Source organism: Ictidomys tridecemlineatus, chromosome 5, assembly GCF_052094955.1.
Source record: "Ictidomys tridecemlineatus isolate mIctTri1 chromosome 5, mIctTri1.hap1, whole genome shotgun sequence".
NCBI lineage: Eukaryota > Metazoa > Chordata > Mammalia > Rodentia > Sciuridae > Ictidomys > Ictidomys tridecemlineatus.
This window is the reverse complement of record NC_135481.1, coordinates 174,842,516-174,857,247: the sequence shown is the minus strand read 5'-3', so window position 1 is coordinate 174,857,247 and position 14,732 is coordinate 174,842,516. Positions and strand designations below refer to the sequence as shown.

At 56.7% G+C, this 14,732-nt stretch overlaps 1 protein-coding gene and 1 long non-coding RNA gene across 3 annotated transcripts in view; both read right to left on the bottom strand.

Annotated features, from left to right (window-relative positions):
• The window catches only part of Srxn1 (sulfiredoxin 1), a 36,442-nt gene that overhangs the window by 10,257 nt on the left and 11,453 nt on the right, over positions 1-14,732 (bottom strand). The window contains exon 1 of one of the 2 annotated variants that reach the window (XR_013439614.1): positions 129-6,908. The exons of the other annotated variant lie outside the window; for it this stretch is intronic. The gene's annotated coding sequence lies outside the window, so the exon portion shown is untranslated. Of the gene's footprint in view, positions 1-128; positions 6,909-14,732 lie in introns of those variants that run through there. 2 annotated transcript variants of the gene reach the window in all.
• On the bottom strand, positions 8,801-12,993 carry LOC144378088 (uncharacterized). The gene is made up of 2 exons (XR_013439618.1): positions 12,606-12,993; positions 8,801-11,889 (listed from the first exon to the last, which is right to left on the bottom strand). It is a non-coding gene; the product is annotated as an uncharacterized LOC144378088 (long non-coding RNA).

The window sequence follows — 14,732 nt, the reverse complement described above, 5'->3', positions numbered from 1 at the left end:
GGTCAGGGGACGTCCCCTGGAGACCTCTCTGGACTCCTGGGGAGCAGGTGCCAGGAAGAAGGGACGTGCCTCCTTACTTTCCCCCCGACACTGGGCAAGTCTCCACCGGTTTCCGCGTCTGTGCCCACCTGGATGTGGAACTCAATGACATCGGGAGCTTCTCTATCCATCAGGCGCCGTGCTGGGTCTCCTGCCAGGAAAGCAGTGAAGTGTCACCTGTTTTACAGGTGAGTAAACAGGCTCAGAGGCAGCACCGGATCCCAGCCCGATAGTGGGCACCAGAACCCGACCCTAAGTGTCCTCTCTCCTGCCTCCCAGCACACGCAGTCCCGGTTCTCCTTGCCCCGGGACGTCTTCGTTCTTTAAGACTCGGCTCATGCCACACCTCCTCCAGGAAGCCTGCCCTGACTGGCGGGGCTGGTTGGGCAGGGACCCTCTCTGACTGCCCACAGCCCTGGGAGGTGACTGTGTTCGTTCGCTGGGCTGTGAACCCCCTGGGGGAGGAGGGCAAAGCCTGTCCCGATTCATCGTGCCCCTGCCTCGGCCAACACCAGCAAACTTCAACTTCTCTGGAAGATTCCAGGTGCGCATGGAGCAGCGGGGTCTGTGGCTCTCACTGGCGTCTGGGTGGCTCTGGGTGGCTCTGGGTGGCTCTGGGTGGCTCTGGCCAACAGGAGGAGGCGGACGGATCCTGTGTGACTTCTGCTTCCTGGAGTCCTGACCTGGAGCCCCAGCTGCAGAGTGGAAGGCCCTGTGCTCCTTACAGGGTCACCAGGTGGCGAGGGCCCCAGGCTGTGCGCAGAGCGCTCCCGTCCCCAGGTCAACCCGCCTGGGGGCCTCCAGGCGATTCCAGACCTGGTTGTGATCAGAGGCTCGTGAGGTGGAGGCCGGTCCCCCGGGCAGCCATCTCAGAGACTGGACTTGCCAGATGGGACCGCGAAGGTTCCCGCCTCGTCAGGGATCAGTGCTCCCAGTCCCTCCTCTCTCTCTCTCTCTGGCTGCCTGAGCCCACCACCTTCCTGACACGCCCTTCCATCCTGACGCTCCGCCTCACTCAGGCCCAGAGCCATGGAGCTGGCTGACTGTGCAGCTCTGAAACCATGAGCCAAAGTAAACCTTTCCTCCTTGAACTTGTTTTCCTCAGGTAGTTGGTCACAGCAATGAAAAGCTGATGAACAACCAACTAACACACAAGACCACGTACGTGTCCCTCTGCACAAAGCCCTCACTTGGCTCCTCACTCACTCTTAGCAAAAGCCAGAGTCTGACAACGTCCTCCAGGCCCTATGTGGCTGGCCCCTTTCCTACTCCATGCTTCTCTGTCCTGTCCCCTACAGTCACACTAGCTGGCTTGCTGCTCCTCAGATGATAGATGCTCTGCCTCAGGGCCTTTGCACTTGCTGTGGATGGTGCTCAACTGCCTGGAACACTTTCCTGTCCAGTCCCTATCACCTTCTTCGTGAGGCCTTCCTTGTCTGCCCTGTTTAATGCCACGCCGCCGTCTCTCCGTGGCCCTCACAATGACCACACTATACACTTTACTTATTGTGTATATTATTGATTGTCTGTCCTGCCTCCTTCAACCCAGAATCCCAACCACAGGGCAAGAATCTGTCTTCTCTCATGTTTCCCTGGTGCCCAAAGCAGTGCCTGGTGCTGACCAGTGAGTGGCTGGACCCCAGAGGACACTGACTGTGACCACCTACTGCCCTCCTTTGGGGCCCGAGGACGGAGAGGCAGGACCAGGCTTTGAAGATGCTCTCCCAGGGCCTCCCTCCTTCCTGGTCTTTGTGCCTCCGTCCTCTCCCAGTAAACAGGATCTTGGGGCAACGGCCGAGAACCTGCCAGGGCCCGGAGGCCTTGACTTGCTCCTTCCCGCTGTGCCATCCTGGACTGACTGGGGGAGGGAGGCCGAGAGGCGCGTTGCAGGGAGCCCTGTGGCCCTGAGGGTCCTGCACAGGGGGAATGGGGGGCGGGGGTGGCGCGCGTGGCTGGCAGGTTGAGTGACATGTGGGAAGGTCTGTGGACACGGAGGCCCTCCAAGGCCTGCTGAGGGGCCGGGGCACAGGCACAAGTCTCACTCCGCCACTGAGCCCTCTCTTCCTGGGAAAATGAGGTTAATGTGCGTCGCCGCCCTCCTAGAGCCGCCCTGATTCACGAAGCCGACGATTCCCAGCAGCCAGGGGAAGGCGGGAGCTGCCAGCCATCATCAGCCGTGACTCTGACGGTGGTGGCAGGGAATCAGATGCTAATGAAGGGCCACTGGGGAGCCCAGGAGCCTCAGTTCATAGTCCAGAGAGGATGTGGACTCGGCCCCGTATCTATTTCAGTCTGGTCATAGAGACTGTTGCCCAAGGTCAAGGTCACCCCCCCCCCAAGGCCATACCCGTGAGCACATCTTTTTCTTAAAATGTACCACAGGAGGCCTCTCACCTTCTGGGAGAGGAGGCTGGGTGCAGGGTTCAAATCCAGGACGCAGCCCTCCCCCGGTGTGGACCCTAAACGTGTCACCTCGTGGCTCTGAATTCCACTAAAAGGCCTTGTTTGAGATAAACCGTGCTCAGTGAGAGGCAGTCTCCAAGGCTCACGGAGGAGCAGGAGGGTGGACTTCCAGGGCAGGAGCTGGCCGTGTGGGGGGTGAATCCCAGTGACCGAGACTCGGACGTGACTGGGGGGTGCAGATGGCCACGGGCTCCGGGGAGGGAGGTGGAATCCCACAAGGGTCCAAGATGCATCTGTAGAGCCCCACCCAAGGCCGGGTGCTCCCCCGAAGCCCCTTAGCCCAGCACTTGGGGTCTGAAGAGGAGGCGGACACCCTGGTGCGGTGCAGGGAGGGGGGGTGTTCTGAGGAAGCTGAAAGGGGGTCATGGGGGGCGTGAGCCGGGAGGGTGGGGTGCCTCTGAGGCGGGGATGGAGTGACCGTGAGCCGTGGAGACGGAGGGAGAGATGGTTTCGGTGGACGGGGCACGCACTGCCCAGGCCCTGAGCGTGCATCTTGGAGGTCAGGGTGGGCGGCGGCGGAGGGGCGGTGCAGGCCAGGGTCCCGGATCGGGTGGGCTGGGCTTGGAGGCCCGGGCAGGGCTCTTCCTGGGTGAGGAGGGAGCTCGTCAGAGGCCTCTGGGCAGAGGCAGGACAGGATGTGCTCGTGGGTCGCAGGGACTCCCCGGCTGCCTGTGGAGAGGGGACCATGGGGGTCAGGGGGGTTCTGGGGCCTGGGAGGAGGGCAGCGCGAACCAGGCCGTGTGGGGGGAGGAAATGAGAGGCCCCAGCTTCCAGATCAGAGGTAAGGAGAGGGACGGGGTCACGGGAGGGCGGGCAGTGTCCCCTGACCTCGCTGTTGCACATGCCCCTTGACCTAGCAAGCCTGCTCCGGGGACTTGTCCTGCATTTCACCGTGCACGGGTGTGAACTGCTGCCCGGGCAAGGCTGCCCCAGTGGGAGGGCTGGACAGCGCCTCGTGTGGGCAGGGAGGTGGACACGGTCTGGGGTGTCCACCTGGAGGACAAACTGCCAGGTGAGACCTCCATCTTGCAGTGTACGCAAGAAGGCCACCGAGGCTTTGACAAGCCCCCGTCTGCGGGTCCACATACCCACCCTCGGGCCTGCCCTGGGACTTTTGGACCGACGATTATTTGGGGGAAACCAGTTGCCATTGAAAGAAGCCCAGTCACCCCAAGATGCCACACCTCAGGGAGTCCAGCCAGGTGCTGGGAGGAGTCCTAGGACCAGAGACCCCACGGGAGGAGGGGCAGAGGCCAGGTGTGTCGAGGTACAGATGCGAGTGAGGAGGCCGTGTGGGGTGGAAACCTCCAGCCCAGGCCCCAGGGTTTCAGGACGAGCCGCCCAGGCCTCCCCGACCTCCTCACCCCCCAAATCACGCACAGAACACAGTGGCTGCACTGCGCCTCCTAGCTGGGGAGCTACGGTGGCCCAGAAGGAGACCAGAAGACATGCTCCAGGAGCTAGCAATGGCACTCCTGGTACGTGTATGACAACGGTCATCGGCCTTGGGGATGATGGGCCATAGGTTGGAGGCCATCCAGGTGACCAGACAGGGTGGCAGGTGGGAGAGCCTGGTGGGTGCACAAAGTCTTAGTCAGTCAGTGGGGGCCCCAGGTCACCCCACAGACAGATGGTGTTCAACAGGAGGTGAGCCCTGGAGCAAAGGTGAAGTAGAAATGCAAACACAGAAAGCAGCAGTCACGTGCCAGCACACCACGTTCCACAGGAAGATCCAGACACCACAGAACACACGGAGGTCTACCAGGAGGGCTCCACAGGGCCTGGACAATGGGGAGGGGGATGGTGGCACAGGCCTGTAACCCAGTGACTCAGGAGGCTGAGGCAGGAGGATTGCAAGTTCAAGGCCAGCCTCAGCAACTTGGTGAGACTGTTTCAAAATAAAAACTAAAAAGGGCTAGGAGTGAAGCTCAGAGGTTCCACATCCTGGGTTTGATCCCCAGTACTGTAAGAAAGAAAAAAGAAAAAGAAAGAAAGGAATCCAGTGAGCCCTCAGTATCTGCAGATTTGTACTCATGGGTTCAACCAATCAGGCAACAGAACTACTTGAAAAAAAACAGCTTTTATACTGAATATGTACAGACAATGCAGTGTAACAATTATTTGCATAGAATTTACATTGTACCAGGGTTTATAAGTGAGCTAAAGATGATTTAAAGCATAAGGAGGGACTGGAGATGAGGCTCAGTGGTAGAGTGTGCAAGGTCCTGGGTTCCATCCCCAGCACAGCAAAAAAAAAAAAAAAAAAAAAAGAAGAAGCAGCAGCAGCAGCACAGGGAGGATGTGTGGGTTATATGCAAACAGCATGGTTGTTGTTGTTGTCCTTTGGTATCCAGGACTGAGCCCAGGGGTGCTTAACCACTCGTCACATCCCCAGCCCTTTTTATTTTTTTATTTTCAGTCAGGGTCTCACTGAGTTGCTTAGCGTCTGGCTAAGTTGCTGAGGCTGGCTTTGAACTGGAGATCCTCCTGCCTCAGCCTCCCCAGCTGCTGGGATCACAGACGTGTGCCAGGCCTCACTGCGGATTTAAACACACACGTATGTAGAATAATGTAATGGGGCCCACGGGCCCACTCCCCAGTTTTGGAAATCAACTTTTTTAAATACAGTCGAGGGGGTAGTGGTTTTCAAATATGTCCACAGAGCGCTGATCCACCCACCTCTGACTCACTGCACTGAGCGCCCGGGGCTGGTGCAGACGGCGAGGCAGAGGTGGCGTCTGAGGCCAGGCTGGGTCAATGGACCTGTGTGCCCCCCTGTCTCCCAGCCTTCACTCGGGGATTCAGCCACCGCGTGGGATGGAGTGGGAACTCAGGGACAGGCAGGTGTGGGGAGGAACTGCTTCCTCTCCGTCCTCCCCAGCCTGGCCATCACCAGCTCCAAGGGGCCTGCCGTGACACGAGTCCCCGGGACAGGAGGCTCCAGCCAGTCAGGGCTCTGTCACGGCATCTGCACTGCTCCCCATGCAACCAGAGGACAGCTTCTCTCGGCTGAGCGCTCTCCAACCCCCGACCCCCAGCACAGCAGGCGTGATATGAGATCACCGGCGCTTTACACCGCGTCTGGAGGTCACTCTGCAGGTGGACGCCCACAGGAGGCGCCTCTGCCATCCTTCCCCAGTAACAGCCCTCTTCCAGGAAGCACCGTCCTGACGTCGTCATTCCTGTCAGTCTGTCTACTTTTACTACACGTTATAAGTCCTGACCCAGCACATGGGGCCGTGGATCCCTTTAAAGCACCCAGATGTCCGTCTCCAGGGCCTTCCTGTTGTTCACGACATGGGACCCTGGCCACTCGGGTTTTGCCCTTCCACAGCATCCTCTGAGACTTATCTGTTGCCAAGCAGCAGCTGCGGGTCCCCTTTCCCACCGGATCGTGTCCATTAGATGCATGGACCACAAGACCTTATCAGAAAGCCTATGTTCATGGACATTTGGCCCTTTTTTTGCTATGAAAAACAACGGTGCAGGTAACATAGTTTCCCTCCACCCTCTTCCCATGGCAACTTCCTGTTCTGGGGGGTCTCGGCTCTAATGGAATTTCTGAGGTCTTTCCAAACCAGCACCTTGCACTCTCCCAGGCACACGGGTGGAGGGGAATTTGGTGAATTCAAGAGGGTCTCTCCCTCTGGGCTCCAGGGAACAGAGAACAGCACGTGCAAAGGCCCCGGGGTGGGAGAGGTGCCTGGTGTGGCAGAGGTGTGGCAAAGAGGCAGGTGTTGCTTCAACCCAATGACAAGGGGCAAGCAGGAGGAGATGAGGGCCCGGGGTAGGGGTCATTTGAAGGAACCTAGCATTTATTCTGCCCTTTTTTTTTTCCTCCAATGTCACTTGCTCATTGGGAGTCTGGAGTAGACAAATGACACCATCAGATTTTTTTCCTCTTTCTCTTTTTGCTTCACTGGGGACAACCCCAGAGCCCCCACATGCTAGGCAAGCACCCTGCTACCGAGTCACATTGTGATGCTCCTCCTTTGGTCACTTTGTGAACATAATGGGAAAGACAGGTCTGAAGCCAAGAGCCCACAGAGACGTCACCACAGTCCTGGCGGGGAGGGGGTGGCTTGGTCAGCAGTGGGACCGGCAGGTCACGGATCCGCGTGGTGGTGGACCCCTTACTACTTGCTGATAGATCCAAAGCCAGGTGAGAAGGACCGGTCCTGGGTGACCTGGAGGCTTCGGGCAGGACTGAAGATGGCTGGTGTGGAGAGGGGTCTGGACAGGGATTGCCAAGGCAGCAGTGCAGGGGACCTGGACTGGGGACACCCACTGGGAGCCCTCCCCAGGAGGCTGCAGCGGGCTCTTAGGGCAGGAATAGGGAGAACAAGGGGTCAGACACAGGTCTTCTGGGGGTGTATCCAAGCACTTGCTGCTTCTGTGACGCGTTAAATAGATACTTAGACCCCCCTAAAGGTATTTATTTATTTAAACTTTGGATGGAACCCAGGGCCCTCTACCCTGGAGCTAAATCCCAAGCCCTGTGCCGCAGTCCGGCTGCAGCAAACTAACCGGAGGTGACGAGCAACTTGTGTACATCGATACAGCAGGAGTGGGAGCCCTTCATTGTAGGACAACAGGGGTATTTATACATTCCACACAGCTTATCTTAACTAACATAAACTAGATACAGCAGTCAACCAATAGGGAATCTCCACACTTAATGGCTCGCTGGCGCCACCTCACAAACCACTCCCCCTGGCAAAATGCCAGGCGCCATCCTGACTTGTTTGCAGACTCCAACAGCCCTGTTTACTTACTTACTCTGAGGCAGGGCATGGCCAAGTTGCTGAGGCTGATTCAAACCTGCGACCCTCCTGCGTCAGCCTCCTGAGCTGCTGGGATGTCGGGCCTGAGCCAGTCCATCTGGCTTCTAAGTGTTTTTAAAATAATCACCTGCTCACTCCTCATAGCTGACCTGGGATAACAGGTCCTACCACCATTATCAGCATTTTACAGAGATTCAGAAACTGAGGGACAGAGAGGTTAAGTCATTTGCCCAAGGTCACAACCCGACAAGAGGCAGACCCAGGTTTCGGCTCTGGACAGTCCAACTCCAGAATCCGAGCGCCTCACCGGCTGCTGCGATGCCTTTGCCAGCGTCTGTTCTCCTACGTGGGCACCATGATGGCTGGGGGCTGGGGGAGGGGATATGAGGGAGAAAATCAAAATGAGGGTGTGGTGATAATGAGCTTGGATCTGAGAATGGGGTCAACTCGGCTCCCCGCACCTAATGCAAAGAGGAGGGAGGAGAGGGAGGAGAGAGGAGGGAGGAGATGATGGAGGAGGGGGAGGAAGAGGAGGGGAGGAGGGGAGGGGGAGGAGGGGGAGGGGAGGGGGAGAAGGGGGGCGGGAGAAGCGGGAGGGGGAGGGGGAGAGGGAGAAATAAAAGGAAAGGAAGAAGATGGAGAAGGAGGAAGAGGAGGAGGAGGGAGGAGGAAGGGGCACAGGAGAGGAGGGGAAGGGAAAGAGGCGGGAAGAAATCGGGATTCGGCTGTACCCTCTGGATCACAATCCTCTGGAGCCCCTGGGCCCCAGGCCCTCCCCTAGCGGGCTTCTTGGGTCTGGTCCTGACCCTCCCCCAGTCTCCAGCCTCTCCCTGTCCCAGAAGCCTGCTTGCTCCACCTTGGAGCCTTTGCCTCCCCCCACCCGCTGGGGAGCTCCTACACATCCACCAAAACCCAGCCTCCAGCCTCCCCTCGGTGACACCAGTTTCTAGCCTCCACTCCTCTGGGCCGCCACAGCCCTCTGCACCTCTGTCCTCTGGTTGACTCCACCAACTTGTGTCCAGTGGGCTCCAGAGAGCAGGGCCTGGGGGGGCTCATCTCTTGAGTCCCCACGTGGCCCCGGAGCCTGCTACATGGTGGGAGCCGGGTACGTAGTGCTCCACACATGTGATGGACAGAGGGATGGATGGGGAAGGAAGGAAGGATGGAAAGATCACTACGCACACCAAGGCTACTTTTCCAACAGCAGCACAATCCCAGGGCTGAGAGAACAATTCCCAGCGCATCATGGATCTCACGTAGCAGAACTGGGATTCCTAGACCTTCTTTTCTAGAGCTAGAGAACGCTGCTGAAGGAGAGTCCCTGGGCATCCCCTCTTCCTGCTGGGTGACGATGGACAGGACACTTAACGACCCTGTGCCTCAGTGTCCCCATCTGCACAATGGGGGGAACAGTGACACCATCTTCATGGGTGGTCTCGAGGATAAAACCGTGTGTGCCAGCAGTGCAGCACCTGGACACCATCCATGCCCACTGATTGTTAGCCACGACAGTGACGTATCTATACTGGACTTTATTTTGCAATGATTTCAGAAACACAGAGAAGTTATAGAAACTGTGCAAACAATTCATTCCTGAAAATGCTTCATTCAGATTCCTTGAATGTTAACATTTTATTACTCTTGTTTCGTCTCTCTGCTTACATTTTTGTTTGAACTGTTGTAAATTGCAGACAGGATACCTCTTTGCCTCTGAGTTAATTCATGTATATTATTTCTCTTTTTTTTTTCCAGTACTGGGAATTGAACCCAGGGTGCTCTTCCACTGAGCCACACCCCCAGCCCTATTTTGTATTTTATTTAGAGACAGGGTCTCACTGAGTTGCTTAGTGCCTTGCTTTTGCTGAGGCTGACTTTGAACTTTCTTTTTTTTTTTTTTTTAAAAGAGAGAGTGGGGGACAGAGAGAGAGAGAGAATTTTAACATTTATTTATTTTTTCTTAGTTCTCGGCGGACACAACATCTTTGTTGGTATGTGGTGGTGCTGAGGATCAAACCCGGGCCGCACGCATGCTAGGCGAGTGCGCTACCGCTTGAGCCACAGCCCCAGCCCTGACTTTGAACTTTCGATCCTCCTGCCTCGGCCTCCTGAGCTGCTGGAATGACAGGTGTGATTCACAAGTTTTTGATCCTCCTGCCTCAGCTCCCGAATAGCCAAGATTACAGGCCTGCGCCACCACACCTGGCTGTGTTTAGTTTTTAATGTCTTGCTAATCTCCTTTTTCTAGAGTAGCTCTTTCCTTCTTTGATTTTTGCAACCTTGACATTTTTTGGAGAGTATAGACTGGGCTGGTTTTATAGATAGTCTCCATTTGTATTCTGCTGTTATTTTCTTATGATTTAATTCAGATCAGTTGCTTTGGGCAAGAACGCCACAGAAATAACGCTATGTCCTTTACAATGCAAAGAATCTGGGGATCCGTGATGTGGGTTTGCTGTTACTAACAAGTTCTTTTGGACCACTTATTTAAGGTGGCGTCTGCAAGATTTCTCCACTGTAGTGACTCTTTTTCTTTGTAACTAATTAAAATCTTATGGAGAGACACATTGAAACTAAGTAAATTCCTTGTTTCTCTTCCTCCTTCACACCCACATGAACAGGATGCTGTATTTTACATTAGATGTATTTATTATTTGACCAAGGAAAATAGAAGTAGGGAGTCACACTCTAATAGCCCAACCGAGGTGGTGGAAGGCCGCCCCCCCCATCTCCACGCACTCAGTCCTTCCCTGTTCGTTCGTACTTTCTTATGTCCTTCCAGAAAATTCCATGTCATGGACAAGCTTCAATCCACACCATCCTCTGGTAGTTCCGAGCACCCAGAAGGTAGCTCAACACACGCAGCATTCTTTCTGCCTCTTATTTCTTTTTTTTTTTTTAAATAGTTTTTTAGTTGTAGTTGGACACATACCTTTATTTTATTTATTTATTTCTATGCGGTGCTGAGGATCGAACCCAGGGCCTCGCACATGCCAGGCGAGCGCTCTACCTCTGAGCCCCAGCCCCAGCCCCTGTTGCCTTATTTCAATGAACAGTTGGAGACCATTTTACATTTGCACCTATGGAAAGATCTAGAACCAATTTTAGAAACTTAAATCCGCCCAAGAGGCAATCCCAGGCCAGTGAAATCTCTTTCCACTAAAAAACGAGGGAAACTGAGGCCCAGGGTGGGGCAGGACTGGGTTTTTAAGGTCAGAGGCAAAAGGACCTGGACAGCAGCTGTGGACTCCCGCACAAGACAGTGGGCAGGTCTCAGGCTGGTGAGCCGGGCCTTCGGGGCCTTCCGACAAGATGCCGGCTCCAGCTCATGCCCCAGTTTTCGGCCTGGCTTCTCCCTGCCCTCCCCGCCCCCCGGGCCCCTTCTTAGTTTGAGTTAGGGACCCCCCTCCAGCTCCCTGCTGGGCCGGGCCTTGGGAGCCCCATTGATCCTCTGACAGCCCAAGACGGATCGGCTGGAGTGTGTATTCAGGTGCAGGCTCTGGCACATGGAGGCCAGATGAGGCTGGGCTGGGGGCCAGGGCCCGCTGGGGCAGGGGACGGAGTTCGAGGATCGGGGACAGGGGCATCCCACAGACACCTGCCTTTGCTCCCTCCCCATGGGCTCCCGCCCTTTTGGGGTCTGCTGCTCCCCCTACAGCTCTTCTCTGTCCCAGGCCTGGGGACCCGGGGTGTGAGCGGGTCTTGCTTGGTCTCCGTGGTGTCACCCTCCCTCCTTCGATGCTGACAGGTCCTCCTGAGCCTCAGCTTCCTCAGGACAGTGGGGAGGAGATGAGGGTCCCCAGCAGACCGCAGGGCGCGGCCAGGGCCCTCTCCATGTCCCTCAGGGCCTCTGCCAACCCCACTCCACATTTCCTTTCTGCTATGGAAGTCCCCAGCCCAAGGGGCCGCCTGGCTCCGCCTGTCGGAAGTTGTCCCTTCTGGCCATCAGCTGTGCGGTTCCCCAGGGTGGAGTGGACCCCAGAAGGCAGGGTCTGCTTCAGTGCCCGGTGACACTCGAAAGGTCCTCAGATGGCACGTGCATCTCAAGTGGGTGCCGAGTCGCTGCTGGGTGCGGGTGCGAGGGGACCGGGGAGTCCTGGGCTCTAAGACAGGCCAATCCAGACAGGGGACAGGGGGAGAGGAGCCAGGACCCAGTGAGCCCCCCATGACATGGACGGCAGGCGCAGAGAGAGGTCGGGGTGCAGAGAGAGACGGTGAAGCTCGGGGGCTGGTCGCACAGATCCACAGAGGGCAATGGACGGGGCACAGGGAGGCGGGGACTCAGCTAAGGGGAGGAAAGCTCAGAAGCGGCACTGAGGGGGGATCCCTTGGGGGGCACACAGGCCCCCACAGCTCAGGGAGAGGAGGGCTGCGCAGGTGGAGGGTTGGGGGCTGGTAGCTCTGGAACAAAGCCCTGGGGAGCAGCGGCCCCAGTTTTTTCCGGCTGAGGGGCCTGAGCTAATTACTGTTAATGAGCAGCTGGGCTCCTGGATTTGCATTCAGAGTGATCATCAGCCCCAGCGTGGAAGGCAGCCAGGGCCAGCCTTCGGGGTGGCCATTTAGGGTGCCGAGGTGACATCGCTGGCTCCATGTGGTTTTGCCTTCCCTGCAGATGAGAAGATGGCAGAAGGACCATCTTGACTGGAGGGAAGGAACGGGCATGTTTCTCCTGTCCTAGGCCCAGGCCTGGGCTGGGATTCCTGGGGGGTGGACAGGGGCTGTGGCCCTCACAAACCTGAGGACATGAGGCTCGGAGGACCTCAGATGGAGCCGCAGGCTGCCCGCTGCAGGGACGATGGAATCGTCCACCAAGGGTGCTGTGCTTACCCTCTCTGTCAACCCCTGAGGGAGCCTCTGGTATTGACCCCATTTTACAGATGAGGAAACCGAGGCACCGAGGAGTCGCACAGCCAGGGACCAGCTGAGCTGGGATGTGAGCCTGGGCTTTCCCTGTGATGGGCTGACAGTTCCTCTCCCCCCCTCCCCTCTCTGCAGGGATGCCGGTATGTTTGGTGTCCCCGGCAGGGTTGGGAGGTGAGACTTAAGTATAAATAAATAAACAGGGAGCAGATGGTTGGGGGGGGGCTGGGAGGGGCAGGCTAGGGCCTCCCACTTCTCCCTGGGAAAACACTGCAGGGCCCCCAGCAAATGGATTCCAGACACAGTGCCCGGGCCCCCCCCACCCAGGCTGCTCCCTGGCTGGCTGCTCGGGACCTGGCCCAGGCCCTGGGAGAAATGGTGGGCTGGGCCCTGAGTCCTGGCTTCTATTCAACTCCTGCTTCTCTCTCTTCTTCCTGTGTGAGCCTGAACCAGTCACTTTACCTCTCTGTGCCTCGTTTGACAGATGGAGATCTCTCTGTTGGATGAGGGGAAGGAGAAAGAACTCTCACGCTTCTGTCCAGGGGTCCCCTCCTCTGGGAAGCCTTCCCAGACTGCTCCAGGCTGATTTGTTAGAGTCACATTTTAGCATCGCGAGGGGGACTCGGGTATCGCGTCTCTGATTTCACAGTCGTCCAGCCAACAGATCCTTGCTGGCCGTGGGCTGGGCACGGTGCCACCCTTAGGGCTGACAGTACTGGCACAGAGTTTCTGTCCGTAGCGCCAGCTGCAGCCCGAGGAGCCACTAAAGACCCTGGTCACGTGAAGGCACGCCTGGGTGGGGACGGAGGGTGAGGAGGGCCTCGCTGTGTACCGCGTCCTGGGTGTGCAACCTGTCACGGGGTGGGGAGGGAATCAAAGGTGATGTGGGTGAGCAGCCAGAAATTCCTAAATCCCAACCGACCCACAGAGAGAACGCCGTGTCCCCGTCCTCACAGGCCAAGAAGCCGTGACCTTCCGAGTGTCGCTTTCTCCCTCCCTTGGCCTGCAGATGGCCGGTCCTGCTTCGGCTCTGACTGCGGACAACGTGACCAAGCTAGAATAGGATGCAGGCAAGCATCGTCTGGTTTATTTTGGTCAATTACCTTCTAATTGGAATGAGGGTTTCTGATGATTCACTTGATGTTTGGAAATTGCTAGTGGGGGCTGGAGGCAGCGCCCTCACTCCCAAGAAACGCTGGCACCTTCTGATGAAGATTTTCATTCCCCCCCCCCCCCCAGGGCCCAGCATGGCGATGTTTAGTATTTTAACTGCAGCCGTGGTTACACGCCTGGGTTCATTTCTCAGGATGTATTTCCTGATCAGACTTAAAATGGGTGCTTTTTTTTTTTCTGTACCAGGGATTGAAGCCAGGGGTGCTTAACCACTGGGCCACATCCCCAGCCCTTCTTTTGCATTGTATTTCGAGTCAGGGTCTTGCTGATTGCTTAGGGTCTCGCTGAGTTGCTGAGGCTGGCTTTGAACTCTCTATCCTCCTGCCTCAGCCTCCAGAATCGCTGGGATTACAGAAAATGGGTGCATTTTTATTGCATGTAACCTCCAGATTGATTTTCATGTGCGTGTGTTTAAATGTTAGAAGAACTCCAGTTCAAGGTACTAAGGAAATAGTAGTGCAGGTGCCAGGAGGGTGTGGCCCTAGCCGGGAAGCTTGTCCGCTACAGAAAAGTCTGCAGTCTGTGAACAAGGGAAAGAGGAGACACAGTGGGTGAAGGAATGACTGAGCCAGGGAGTGGGTGGGGGGCCAGGGAACCCAGGCCTCTCCCCTGTATGGAGGTGATCTGCTCTGCCCAGCCCCAGCACACTGGGGGGTCCTGCCCAGAGCCAAGGTGGTCATCCTGGAGACCCCACCCACAGACTCACCTGCTCCTCTATCTGGGGCAGCCCAATTGCCCTCCCTTTCTAGTCTGCTCTTCTCCCAGTCCTTCACCCCAGAGGCTGAGCCATAATGCACACCAGGTCCTGCTCGCCTGGAGCCTACAACCTGGTGAGGCAGCAAGAGAGAAGACAAGTGGACGGACAAATAGAATGACTACAAGCTAACACAAAGGCACACAGACTGAGAGGGCCAGGGAGACCACCAGAGGGAGAGAGGCGAGGGAAGCCTCTCTAAGGAGGTGACATGTGAACTGAGACCTTAAGGATGCATAAAGTCACCAGAAGAACCAGAGAAAGGGCATTCAAAGCAGAAGAAGAGCAAGCACAAAGGCCCTGGGGTCAGAAAGCCAGTGGGAACTAGGAGGCAGCCGGGTGGGCTGGAGGCCACTGGCTGGGGAAGGGCAGTCATTTAGGACGTGGATGGTGAAGAGCCCAGATTGTTTTCTAATCTGATTCTCAAACACTTTCATACAATATGGTGAGACATAAATTCTAGTAGATGCTCAATACACACTTATTAAATTAGAATTGAAGACCTTCTAGTTCCAATGGTTCAACCTTCCTGAAGTGGGACTGATCTGCCCTCAAGAGACAGGGTCGTATGGTGCCCAGATGAGTGGCCTCCAGAGAGCGCCTGCCCAGGACAGACCCTGGCTCTGCCTCGTCCCTACTGCGATGGCCCGGGAGGCCCCACC